At 39.4% G+C, this 13,895-nt stretch overlaps 1 protein-coding gene across 2 annotated transcripts in view; it reads left to right on the plus strand.

Annotated features, from left to right (window-relative positions):
* klhl13 (kelch-like family member 13) overlaps window positions 1-13,895 on the plus strand; it is a 48,836-nt gene that overhangs the window by 13,044 nt on the left and 21,897 nt on the right. The window lies entirely within an intron of this gene.

The raw sequence follows: 13,895 nt of genomic DNA on the forward strand, positions 1-13,895 counted from the left end.
ATTGTAAACGAGTATGTGTGTATGAAGTGTGTGTGTTACGCTAGAAGAGTCAGAGTTTGGGACGGAGTCTTTTACCCCCTGGAGTGTTACCGGAGTTTTTGGAGTGCTCAAATAAATGGGCCTTTTTCCCGAACGCTACTCTGGTCTCCTGTTCGTGAGTGATTCATTACAATATCGTAACATGGCTTAGATTTCTAAATAAACATTAACCTCGTCACTAGATAGACCTACTCCTGAAAAACTCTTGTCTGCACAAGGCTTTTTGTCCCTACGAGGCCACCATCATTTACCCGACGGGAGGGGTGAACAAGTGAGCCCTGCAATCTAGAATTTGACCACTGATGTCACTGTTTTAAACGGTTTTCAACCCATTTTACACAGTGGCCCTTTAACTTTCATGAACTGAAAACACACTGAAACAGTGTCAGCTGTAGCTACGCCTGTACTCTGTGAATATGCGGTTATGCAAACAACTTTTCCTAACCTTAACGAAGAGATCATTTTCAGGTAGAAAGCGCTTATGGAAAATGTCTCCCAACTGCCTAACAGTGTCTCTATAGCCCCTTTTACACTGCCAGATTTTCTGCGAATGATTGGCGAGTTGATCCGAGGTGCCCATTTTGCCGCCTCGTAGGGTAGTCATATTGGTGGAACCCTTTTTGGTTTGAAAGACCGAGGTGGCCTTCCGCAACAGGAGGGGCTGTTGAAGACTTGTGGGAGGAGCTGTTGATGACGCCGCACACGCGAGCCACTGGCGGCGGATAAACGGGAAACAGCTGATAGCAGGAATTAGCAAGCAGCTAGTAGCAAGAGGGAAACGCAAACCTGACAGACACTGTAAAGATGAGCAAGTGGGGAGACAACAAATTGCGCGCCCTCCTTGTCCTTGCAAACGAAGAGGTCATTAACCGCCAGATGACAGGAACGGTGAAGAACGGGCTGACTTACGAGAGAATTGCCGAAGGACTGACCAGCCGCGGCTTCCCTCCCACGTCACTGTTTACGTCACACGCTGAGCTACATGTTTTGTTACTTGCTCACGCCCCCCATTGCCCCGAAAAAGGCGCATTCTGTGTAAACAAAAGTAGGCAGGCAGCATTTTGCCGCACTCCCCGATTTTGTTTTTATACTGCCAATGCTGAACAAAGACTGATTGGGCTTTCCTGCAAATTTGCACAATTCCTGTTTAAAAAGGGCTGATAGTAGCAACTCATCAACGGATTGCACCCAAGTGTCACTCAAAGTGGCCATGCCCTTAATTATGCATAACTTTAAGACTTAATGACACTGAAACAGGTGAGTTTTATGAAAAAGACAAAGACCCCCTCTGCAGGTGTTTTACCAGGCTGTAAACATGTTTATTTCTGCTGTAAATTTGGGCATTTTAACATGGGGGTCTACAAGTGTTGCCTCACTCTTGGAGCCAGCCTCATGTGGGCTTTCGAGGAACTGCAGTTTTTGGCACTTCACGTTGGCTTCCTATTTCAGCCCCGGAGGCCGGCGCTCTATTATTACACTATTTTTTACCCTTGCTTTGCTGCTCATAGCTTGTATGCTTGTATACTTATTCCCTTTGAAGCTTCTCCCACAATGTGTTTGCTCTACTTATATAGTTGCATATTGAGAACTCAGGGGTTGTAATTGGCCCCACATAATGGAAGGTGTACCACATACGGACAGTCAGGGGAATTTAAAATATATAAAAACTTCAATATTGCTGACCTACATGATGGTGGAGGGATCTGCAATTAATTGTGCGTCCCTGTTTAGATAGTGAACCATTAAGCCCCTTTGTATGCAAAGCTATGCCTCTGTACTTATTTGAGTCCAGGCGAAATTATGCTGACACTTCTTATTCCCTATTGCTTTGACACATCTCTGGCCTTTGTGTTCAGTCTCTGGATTCTGCATATTTGTAGCTATTTCTAAAAAAAAAAAAAAAAAAAAAAAGTAAAGCAAGCTTTCCTCCAAAATTAGTATTATTCTGGCTGTAGTTGTCCTTTTTGATTTACACATACTCAGCTGGGTCATGTTCCTTCTTACAGCATCTCTCAGGTTGATTTAGCATTTGGTACATGTTGACAGATTGTCCGCTCCACCCACACGCATCCACGTTATGAAGCTCGTGTGGTGAAGCCTGAAGCTGTGTTTTTTAAACTTTAGGAAGGTACTTAGAAACTCCCAGGCCCTTTTTGATTTCAAAGCCTTGACCTTAAAGTGCTCTTTGATTATAAAGTGTAATTACAGACTCATTATAGCGTACAGGCTGCTAAGATTATTAGCAATGATTGGAGCAATTATCTGGAGATTGTGGATAGTTTGTCCTGCGGAGACTGAGCTGCAAATACTTTGGGAATAACAGTGGACATAATGCTTAACACAGTGCAACAACATGATCACTAAATACAGACGCTTCATGCAATTCACATAGCTGTTAGCATATACTTTGTGACACCCTGGGGGGTTGTTTTCACATGTTCACAGATTTTCATTGCTCTTTTACTGAAGCTCAAAGACATGTTCTCAGAAATACCCCTGTTTTTTCTCTACTCAAAATAACCCTTTTCAGTTTACAATAGCTCAGTTAAAACTTGTATTTTCCATGTTAATCTATTTTTAAATCGGAATTGCATGTGTGATTTCCAGCGCTTAAAAGAGTCTGTGAATAGCACTTTGCAACCATCCATTCAGTTGGTTAAGCCTGAGTATTAATTAGGGAAGTGCCAATTTTCATCATAATGAGCAGAGCAAACAACATTTGTCAGACACATGGAACACAGATGTTTGCAATGGTCTGATAAGTGATCGCTTCCTTTTTACTGGAACTCCATGAATGGACGAAAAAGAAAATGAAAAAGATCATGGCTCATTTCAAAAAGTGGCTGTATTCATTATTACACGATGAACGTGTTCACATTTTCATATTGCAATCTATCCACCAGACCTGTTGTCACATTTTAGATGCACCAAAGTCTGTTTGATAGAATAGGAGACGGTATGAGAGGAGAATTTTAAGACCTAGCAACTACCTCCTTTTCTCTGCCCTACTGTTTCTCGCTGTGTGGTGGTGGGGAAAGCGAAACAAGACCTTCACCCGATTCTCTGAAATGTTGAGAGGATTTCTCTATCAGTTAATTTTTCAGCTGAGTTGAAGGGAAAAAGGTGTTACTGGTGCAGGAATGCTTGAGAAGCAGCTGCTGAATTGAAGCATATTTGTATACTAGAATGCAATATACTGTATGTTGATAGGTTTGTAGTTTGATGTAAGTGTTTAGTTCACTTAGAAGTATGAAAATTATGCTTTGAAATGATAGCCACATACATCCTCTGCAGTATTAGAAATCCAGGTGATGCCGTAGTGTACGTTTCCTAATTGGGCTTCAGTTTGAGCCACAGCGCTGTTGCTGCTGCAGCATCGTTGCTATAGTAATTTTTGAGGCTGTGGTCTTGGTCTGTGTTACAGATGTATTATGTTAAATTGTACCGGAAGGTGTTTCTAAAATCTCCGTTTTTCTTACAACTATAAGAATGAATTTAACACCAAGTTTTATGGGCCATTGTATCAGAATCCTTTACATTGACAGGGATTTTTATTTTCTTCATTTTCCTGAGCAGTACTGTGTCATAAGATCGTTTTGTCCTCAGGAGTAGAAGCTGGTCAACATGTAGCTTTATTGCATTGCTCTGTTCGGTGATTGAAAAGACACTCTTAGGGAGACTCACTTCAGAGAGTGGCCTTTATTTTTGTTTCCTTGCAATTTATCATCTTTTCTTATCCTTTCTGTTTTTTGTGTGAGTGTAGCCTAGACCCTCCTTCCCATCAGGCAGTCCAGCTCAGTTTTGTTTGCATCGTTACACATTAGAGCGCTTATTTTTGCATTTTCATTGTCAAAAGTTGTGGATGGTACCAACAGAACCGCTCCATTCCATTCCATTTCGTCAGCACCCCTCTGTTAAGGTACCTAGCACACTGATCGGATACTAAAAGGTGGAGCTAGAAACACTGCAGTCCGTTGACTGGGCAAGATAGAATTAACACTCTTGCACTGACTACACTGGACTGTAACAACTAAGGATGCACGATAATATTGGCTTATCATCGGTATTGGCTGATATCGGCTTTAAATGAAAAATCGGAATCGGTCAACATGCTAAGAACATCGGTACATCATCAGTATCGGCCAATATCAGCTTTAAAATGAACTATCGTAATTGGCCAACATGCTTTTTCTTACTTTGCACAATGAATGAATATACATATGTTGAAAAGTAATATATTTCATGTCTCCATCTGCTGGTGGGCCGTCATGATAAGAGTATGCATGCATAATATGATGTCAGTTCCACGACAGAAGAGACTTGATGATCAGTAAAATTAGGTCAGGAAAAAAGGGGATATATCGATATCGGCTATTGGTCAAATGAGTTGTTACATAACAGCATATTGGATATCAGCAAAAAAGTCCAATTCATGCATCCCTAGTAACAACTGTTACTACTGGCTGGTTTACATACATTAGTCAACTACATCTATAAAATGAAAGGATGTTTTGCTGCCTTTTCATCTTTATTAGTTAACAGTTATCAGCTATAGAATTGGGCAGGGGCTCCAGCCCTGAGTGTTTTCTGAAAAGCCTTGAATCTGTGCTATTCCCCAAAGAAATCTAATATAATTGAGTAAATGTTCTTCTGTTGGCCTAATATTCAATTCAGAATAAGGAAGACCGCATTTACTTGGCATAGTCGGGGATCCTTGATTTGTAATTAGAGCGGCCCAGATTATTATGGCAAGGATTCAAACGTAGCAGATTTGTCAGCTGAACAGTCATTCTGTGAAGTCTACTTCAGCATAGTGTAACAAAAATAGGTTTCAAGATCAGCAGTGTTGTTTATGCCAAATTACTACCTTACCTATGTTATGTAACTTAAAAATAGTAGCATCAGAAAAGTTTTGCCTCTTTAAAGGTGGCAGGAGTGAAAATTAGTCATCCTAAGCACTTGTGTGTCATGGTTTCAGGATAATGAAGACAGCTGGAGAACAATTAGATACAAATGTGTTATATTATCTTAAATGGCTTGAAAAATAGTGCATACAGCTGCCATAAAGGGACAAAATCTCCATGGGGGAACATGCCCCCCAAGCCCCTCTGAGCCCTGAATGTTTACAACGGCACTGGTTCTGTGAACACCAGCTGGATCGTAGAAGTCTTGTGGTCTTTTTGTCAGTGGGGCAGAGGTATCATTTTTACACATATATCTGTAAAAAATATTTTTTTGCTGCTCAGCCACTTCCACTGCTGCCTCATTGTCTTCTTTGCTCTCAGGGTCTTCCTCTGTTCCTGTGAAAACAATGTCACATTGGTCCACAGTAGCTGTAAGCGACTAAAGACAGGAATGAAACTTTCAAATGTCTGTGTAATACAGGTTGTACAAGAAATATTCCAAGACTAATGGCCTGCAATCAATTTTTCATTAGCACTGCATCCATTTTATTTCAGAAATCTTGCTTTTCTGGGGGGGGGGTTATTCTTCCTATCTCCTGTGAGTAAGCAGTCCTTTCGAAGCAGGGCCCAGGAACTGATACAGTGAAGACTTAAGCTACATCAGTATTCCCCTACATCTTGCTAACATTTAACCGACCGGTAATAAATCATATCTCAGGTATCACAGGGCTCTGAATTTGTTTCTCATGTCAGAAAAGATGAACGAGACGTTTAAGATTGAAAAACTGTGACTCAATCCTTTAGCATGTATATATTAAACATGGGTGTAGAAGTATTTTCCAGTAAATTTCACCACGCACATTCTATGTTTTGCTCCACAAACCATGACATTGCTCTTTCAGATGTTCCCAACCTGAAATAGATGAGATTTAATGAAGTTTCTATCAATGCATGGCTAAGCATGACGAGGCAGCAAAGCTATACTCATTAATCTTTTAAGACCCTTCCACTGTCATCCCAGGGAAAAAGCCAAGTTGACTTCAGCTTCCTGAACTGTCACTGGTGGAAGGATGTTTTTAAGCTTTTTACTGACATGAAAGGACTGGATAGACTGCCACCCTTGTTTTTTCACGACTTCTTTTTCAATCCTCCGACTTCCCTCTGTGCTTTTTAATATTTCCTCTGGCCCTCCCTTTTCCCCAGCCCTGCTCAGAATCTAAATAGGTGAAAATGAAGTGTCACTGACCTGAAAATAGGATCCAGAGCATTCCTGTTATTTGTCCTTTCCGCCGTAGTTAACAGTGTATTTTTCAGTGCTTGTTGTGGGGAAGAAAAAGCCATAAACTGTAACAGGCTGTGAGAGCAAATGTAAACATGAGAAATTGCTGCACTCCGAACTTATCGCAGGTTTTGCTTTTTTTCCATGTATCTGCACCAACTGCCAGGATTTGTTAAGGTTAGAACCTTAAAACTGAAATTCATCATCTGTACCATAACCAGACACATTAAATGATGTCCCCTCTCCAATATAATTGGTACTATCAATGTACCAACCACTAATCTAGGATAAAATGTATAAGACAAAGATTAAGTATTGTTGTTTTTTCATTAAACCCAAAAAAGGAAGGGCTTTTATCTTCGTCTGTCATTTTAATTCCCCCTAATTGAATCCATCTGACAGTAGTATGTATCATAATGCATTGTTTGATGTGAAGGTTTATATTGATTTCATCCTTGTAATTATGAAACTTAAACATCCAAGGCCCTATTTTGTGGAGTTGAATGGTGATGGTAATTTATCAAATTAAACTGTGACATTTGTTAATCATTAAACTCATGAAAGCCCATCAAACAGAATTAATTATGTTATGGCAAAAGTGTTTTTTTATCAGTGCATCCGAAGGTTTATATTAATTTTTTAAATGACTTCTTCAATCATTTTTTATATAACTATTAAACTATTAAAACACATAAAACAGACCTAAAAGATATCCTAAGCCTAATAGATTGTGATATATACTTTGATGTTTAATACATTTTTTTTGCATTGGTCAGTGTTGAACTGCAGTAATGTCTTAGTCATTAATTATCTACAAACACGCCACAAACACAGCTAGAGATTCAGTCTCCGGGTTCTCTGGTGTCTTTGAGAAGAGCAGAACTTTTATGTGGGATGCTGTAGCTGTTGTCTTTTTTTGTTTCGTTCCGGCAGCCACCAACACTCCTTTGTGGTTTGGACAACCCACTCTCTCCTCGCTGCCTGTCCGACTTACCACCTGACGGGGTAAATGTGCCAGTACATTGCCTGTGCTGTGTGTCAGTGTGATTGTGACCACTGTGTACGCCGTGCCAGTTCCTCAGCTTTTTGTTGTGGTGCTCACAAAATTTCCTAGTAGACGTGGTACATGATCATCTCCTTGTAAAGTGTAGCTTATTACAATCCCATCCTCTCATCATCATTTTAGAAATGGTGCTGTATTTAAAGGTGCAATGTGTAATACCTGGCCACATGCTCCGAACGAATAATGGGCAGCTTTTCAACTCTAAGCCAACTGGTACGAGGTCCATCATAACAAAACTAAGATGCATAATGTTAACCAAAAAACAAAAGTAGAAGTAAAACAAAAAAACCCTCAAATCAGATTTGAGTAAATGGACCACTCTTTTTCCTCTTCTTCATGTGCTCAATGCTCGTAATATTTCTCCCCATATGTTTTCAAATTAAGTTAATTTGTTCTTTTTCATGGCTACTGTCTTTTCCATATTCAAATAATAGCACATTTCATATTTCTAATGAATTAGTGTAGGAGGGTGAGTGGATTTCCTATCTTGGAGTATAAGTTTCTTTAATACAATTGAAGAAAATAGAGCAATCCAAATCCGTGGATACCTCACAGTGTCATGCAGCATGTCCTGTATTATACAAATTGCGGGATTAAAATTGAATTTTACACCCAGTATCTCTGATAACCAAGGGTCTATTTCAAACTTAACTCTCTGAATTCTGCTACATTCCCAAAATGCATGGAATAGTAAATCTGTTGTTCCGCATTTAAAACAATTCCCTGATTTGTTTCCACAAGCTTTTTTAATCTATAAAATAAACAAAATAAACTCACAAACCTCACTTGCCTGGGATTTACTAGCCAATGTGATACTTATACTTCGGGCAGTTGCTTTCGTTGAGTCCTGCTCTTACATCTCCTGAATTTTACATTCTCTCTTTCACCAAACTAAGTCTTGTTAACTCACTGGAAAAACATACTTAATTCAAACTCAATAGCCACATAATAAAACTCACCAAAACTGTCTTGGGTAATCTTTCCACTGTTCCAACAACCACCAGCTCTAGCTTGGCCAAAATAACACCTAATTCACCCGTCTAGATGCGAAAATATGCTGGATCTACATGCTGTTTCCCCCCGCTGTCTCTCGCTTTCCAATTCTTCCCGCTAAGCTGCAGCTCTCACTCGTTCTTGGGAGGCAGACCCTTCAATTACCAAATAAGATAACAAAATCGCCCCCCAAAAAGCAACCGGTGACGTGCTCAAACAGTCACCCATAGCCAATAGATTCATTCAGTTGCCCAACCCTATTGACAAGCCCTCCAGGTAGCTTTACTTCTTTGTCCTCTCATGTTAGACTGAGGGCAGACTGGATGCTTCGTTGACTCACTATCACGTGTTGAGGTACAGGTGGTATTACAAGACAGGACGTGCCAGAAAAACGTCTTTGACATAACGTCACAACTGTTCTTCACATTCTGTTGATAATAGCTCATTTTTTTAATCTTTTAAACTAAACCTCTGGCCATATCTTACACATTGCACCTTTAATTATTGATCATTAATATTTATATATAGTAGACCTTAAGCATGTGTGGCCTAGGTCATAGAGTTGTTTCTTTCCTTACCTCTGGTGGTAGCAGAACTCTCTATGTATTTGTGCTTATTTTTGCCTTTGTTGTGGATGTATCCTCATTGGTCTTCCTACCTGTTCCTCAGTTTCTGTACAGCATGTGAAAGGAATGACAATTAGATTTCCACCTGACCTTCTCTTAATGTTTATCCATCATATGCCCCAGATGTCTTTGGCCTAATCGTTAAAGTCTTGAAAAGAGACTGCAGTGGACTGATAGTCGGCTGAAGTCTTAGCGGTGTGTTCAAGTGCAAAGATGTGAGGCGACGTGAGGTGACACAAAACGTTTGATCAGTCAGCCTTTGTCGGCTTTGAGGTCGGCTCGGAGTATCAGAGCCCCAAAGTGAAGTTTCTTTTAAAGGAAAGAAATGGAAAGTTTTCATCCTACAATTCTGAAGATAAAGTGGCCAGATAACTTTTTTTCTCTCAGTTACTTTTCTAACCAGATTATGCAGCCCAAAGCAGTGTTGACATGCCTATTTAACAAATGTTTTTCACCTCTAACCGACCTTAGACAATTTTGACTCACAACTTTGCAAAAAAAGTAGTCATTATGCATTTACAACATTATGTTCTCTTTTGTTTTCATACAGCATAGCATAAAGAACAACTTCCAGCATTCTCTTTCAGTCTGTAAAGTTAACCAATCATAGTGCAACATTTACTTAAAAGATGATTAATAAAAACATGACAGTCTCATATTAATGCGGACACTGCAAACATTACCTTCCATTGTCCTTTTCCTAAACAAAGCAGGCTAAAGCGCAAGTTTCTGCTGCTCTTACAGACCCTAAATCATCAACCTGGCATAAATTAGTGACTCAACCATTAGTGTAACTTTATCCTGAGCCTTTGTGGACAATTGTCTGTCTAGCTGTGTGCAGATATGATGTCTATATTCAATATAAAATCTCCTCAATCCCTTTTTAAATTGTATTCAAAGAAATCCAAGCTCTTTTCTGTTTTCAGTATCCCATTTATTAATAGCGTTGTGGTTGTGATCTCTGTCAGAATTGTCAAGTTATTAACAAATTACTGACATTGTTTCTAATCAGATATGTCATGGTGTGCTACTTTTGCAAGAACAGACAGGCAGAGGAGTCTTTATGTAACAGATGTACTAACCATTATGCCTGATTACTCTTAATGATAGACCCGTATGGAAATAGTTCACCATTAAGTACATCGGTTACATAAACACTTACAGATATACATAACATTATATGTGATTACTGTTATAGAAGGAATAGTCGCACTGAAAGGTTTGAAGTACAGGGAGTGTGACAGGTGAAAAAATATTTTTATGAGACGTTCTCAGCAAGTTCTTCGTTGGCATGTATGTCCTCCTGCGCCTGAAAATAATAAGTTGTCCTGTCTTAGTGTCACTGTCGTCGGCAGTGAGGAGAAAGCAGTGATGTTTATGCCTCCGTGCCAGCAATAGCCGTGGCAGGAGGCATTATGTTTTTGGGGTGACCATCCGTCCCATTCTTGTGAAAAAAACCTCAAGGAAATTACTTATAATTTGGCACAAATGTCCACTTGGACTCCACAATGAACGGATTAGATTTTGATGGTCAAATGTCAAGGTCACTGTGAAATCACAAAGTATGTTTTTTGGCCATAATTCAAACGCCAATTGTGACAAAATTTCACACAAATGTTTGATAGGCTAAAATGATGATGATATGACATTTGACATCCATAAGGCCAAAAATCAGCTTTACTGTGACATCATAACATTCTGCAAAAACACTTTCCTGGCTGCTGTGCAATGCCATAACTCAGGAACAAAAGGGGAGACATTTGGTCGGATACAGGATTGGTGACACTAATCTTGGGTATCCACCTTGAAACTGCTGGGTTAAGATGTGTGTGAAGCATCTGTGTTTTATAGCTTATTTGCAACATCATCCATATTCGAAGCATTGTCTACTGTCATGGCTACATATGAGTCTGGACAGACATGGGCATAAACTGTAACCGCAACTTGACTGGTTTGCAGAGGCATACAGCTGCGAGGTAGTTATCAATTAAAGTTGTAAATAAGTAAGTAAATAAAAATATTAGCCTTAATAGATATGTTTACTGACACTTTTCAAGGCAGTCAGTAATTTTTTTAAGCAATATCAACCTGTCAGATTTTACAGTGCATCAGATTATTAGCTGAAATCTGCCGCATTAACGAACAAATTCATTATTTTCAGACATTAATCTACCATCTGAAAGCTATTATTTATTTAGACATGTTGAATAACGTCCACTCAAAGCACAGAGGACATTTACTTACAAATGATAAAACCACTCTGCTAACCACAAAAAACACTCAAGTATTCATCCACACAAGGACTTTAGAATTACTTCATTATATAAATAGTCCACCCAAAAACCATTAGTCTTCAACATCTGACAACTGCTGCCTGCTCATGGGCCTGTTTGAAGACACAGATTTACTGTTATGCTGAGCCAGACATTTTTGTAAAAGAATATTTTATCAAAACCAGGCCAATCTACATCTGAAAATGAGCGCCTTTCAAGTCTCACATGCCACATTCGGTGACTGGTCTGTCATCTCTATATATCGCATGGAGAATAGTTGTAATATTTTATGCTTAGTTTTCGTTCAGTGGGTGAAACGCTGATCTTTGTGGGCCATTGTGTTGTGTAGCACCCTCTGTCTGTGAATCACCTCTTACCAAAAATGGAGCAGGCTATGGTACTTTATTGACGTGAAGCGCACTCATTATAAGTCACAAGTCATTCCTTTTGGTGTTACATCCATATAAGGTACACACCTGGCTCAGGTAAACTGTCCTTGCTTCTCGAGAAATGGTTTATGTATTTAACAGATAACATTATTGACACCATGGCCGGCCCTTTTTTTAATAGAGGTGGCAATCTCGCTTTTGAAAATAGGTACACAGGAGCTTGGCATCAAAATCAAAAGCAGTGCAATCAACATTGTTTGCTTATGATATAACCTTTAGAGACAGTAACACTGTTTGATGGCAGATGACAAATGCTTGGCTGATTGTGTTGATCCACAGACTGTTTACCCAAATGAGCTTCATTCTCTAATGTCAGTTTTGTCAGCGCAAAATGTACCCATATCCCCGAGAGTATTTCTCTTGGGGCTCTGAGTCACACTCGCTTTCCACGTTCACTCTCTGCGGAGCATTTAAGGACTTTACGTTACATTTTTAGTTAGACTGCCCTAGAGCACAGGAATATCATAAAAATAGGACTATACAGATGAGACACACTAATATTAAGTTCTTCTGAGTAGAAGGCTGTTGCTGCATTATAAATCAATTACACATCTTGAAACCAAACTATCATTTACATCAGTCATCATTAGCAGTCTTTTGTCTCCTGAGTTGTTTTTTTTCCTTGAGTGCCGAAGACTGAGGAATAATGTCTTGCAGTTTTATATTTTAGTCACAGCTTTTCGGAAAACTAATGATCTTTTCAGTGCTGTGCAGCCCATTTCAAAATAGCTTAATTTCATTTCATGTCCTCATTTAACTCAGAGACATGATGCATCGCATAGCTGTATGGTTTATTGAAGGAGCAATCTTCCACACCCATCGGTGTCTTGTTTGAGTCGAAACACAGAGTATCACTAAATGTAAAAAGACAGCATTATGGGCTGTTTATCAATAAGCCTCCACAATCATTTTAGTTTAATGCTCTGCAAAAATCCCAGTAAAGCATAAACTTGAATTAAGTCATTTCATTGTCACCTTCTTTCTTTATTTTGCAAATACTTTGGCGTGATGGTATTTTTCTGTGATGCACTGTTTATGTCCTGGGTCCTAAAGCCTCGCTGGTGGCTCTAAAGGCCACAATGTTCATTACCTCCCGCAGTACAGATGTGGTTGATGGAGCAAACATGAAAAATGCAAAGCTGGTCTTTCTCATGGAGCATGAGGAAAGGTCATTTAGAATTTTAATAGCTTATCTATTTGCAAATTATTCATGCCAGTTTTATGACAATATGCCTATTACATTTTATGATACATCTTACCTTTATAGTTGACATTTTAGCCCGAGGGTGGCACTAGATGGAAGCTGATGGTTCATCATCCAGTGAGCATGAATGTGTTCAATGCATTTTGGGGGAAATTGCTCTTTAAATTTTTATATTTATTGTGTACAAATTGTAAATGGTTGTATTTGAACACCGTGTTTATCTCAAGGGCATTACAGTTTGACTCTCATTCATGCGCACACTCACACACCAATGGCAGATTTCAGTTGTTGACATCACTTGCTTTGGACCAAACTGTTAAATGGACTGACCAAGTAACACCACCGTTCCTGGCCCCCTGCTGGCAGCCGTGGTTTGGGTTATATATCTGCCACATGCATTGCTTGTAGCTTATCCATCTGTACAGTCTAAGGATTTCACTTCAGTGGCTCTAAATAAAACAGCGAACTCAGGATTTCAATGCACATTTTTATTGTTTTACAAATAAGTCAGAGTTTGTGTGTTTATGCTTCGTCATCTCAGAATTCTGGCACAACATAACTGCTGATATGAAGCACTTACTGTCGGTTTATTGAGTACCTGGGGTATTTCAAATTTTACAACCTGCTCATCTGACTTCTGAATGATCGTATGGCTGATAAGAGACATCACATTCATAGCTGGTGTTACAGAGAGAAATGTTCTGCAGCTAATGTTATCTAATCCATCCTGAGCTCCTGTTTCCGAGATGTTAGAGATGTCTCGAGGAGTTGCTTTACTGTTATGTCCATTTCTTTCTCTTCTTAACTAGGAGGAATATTTATTTTTTACAAAATCTGGAAGCAGCTTGTTGTCATATTTAAGACTAGTTAGTGGCCTTACTACTCTTGCCCAAAGGCACTTTGGGAATGGAGAGAAGCTCTTGTTCACTCCCCCTGCCACAGTTTTTCCAGCTGCTCCAGAGTTGCAGATCTGCAACTTTTAGGTGACAATTTGTCTAACAATTAGGCTACCACCACCCAATATGTCCTTAAGTAGTGTCACTTTGAAAACTTCTCTGTCCTACT

The sequence above is a fragment of the Epinephelus moara genome, chromosome 3, assembly GCF_006386435.1.
Source record: "Epinephelus moara isolate mb chromosome 3, YSFRI_EMoa_1.0, whole genome shotgun sequence".
NCBI classification, from domain to species: Eukaryota; Metazoa; Chordata; class Actinopteri; order Perciformes; family Serranidae; genus Epinephelus; species Epinephelus moara.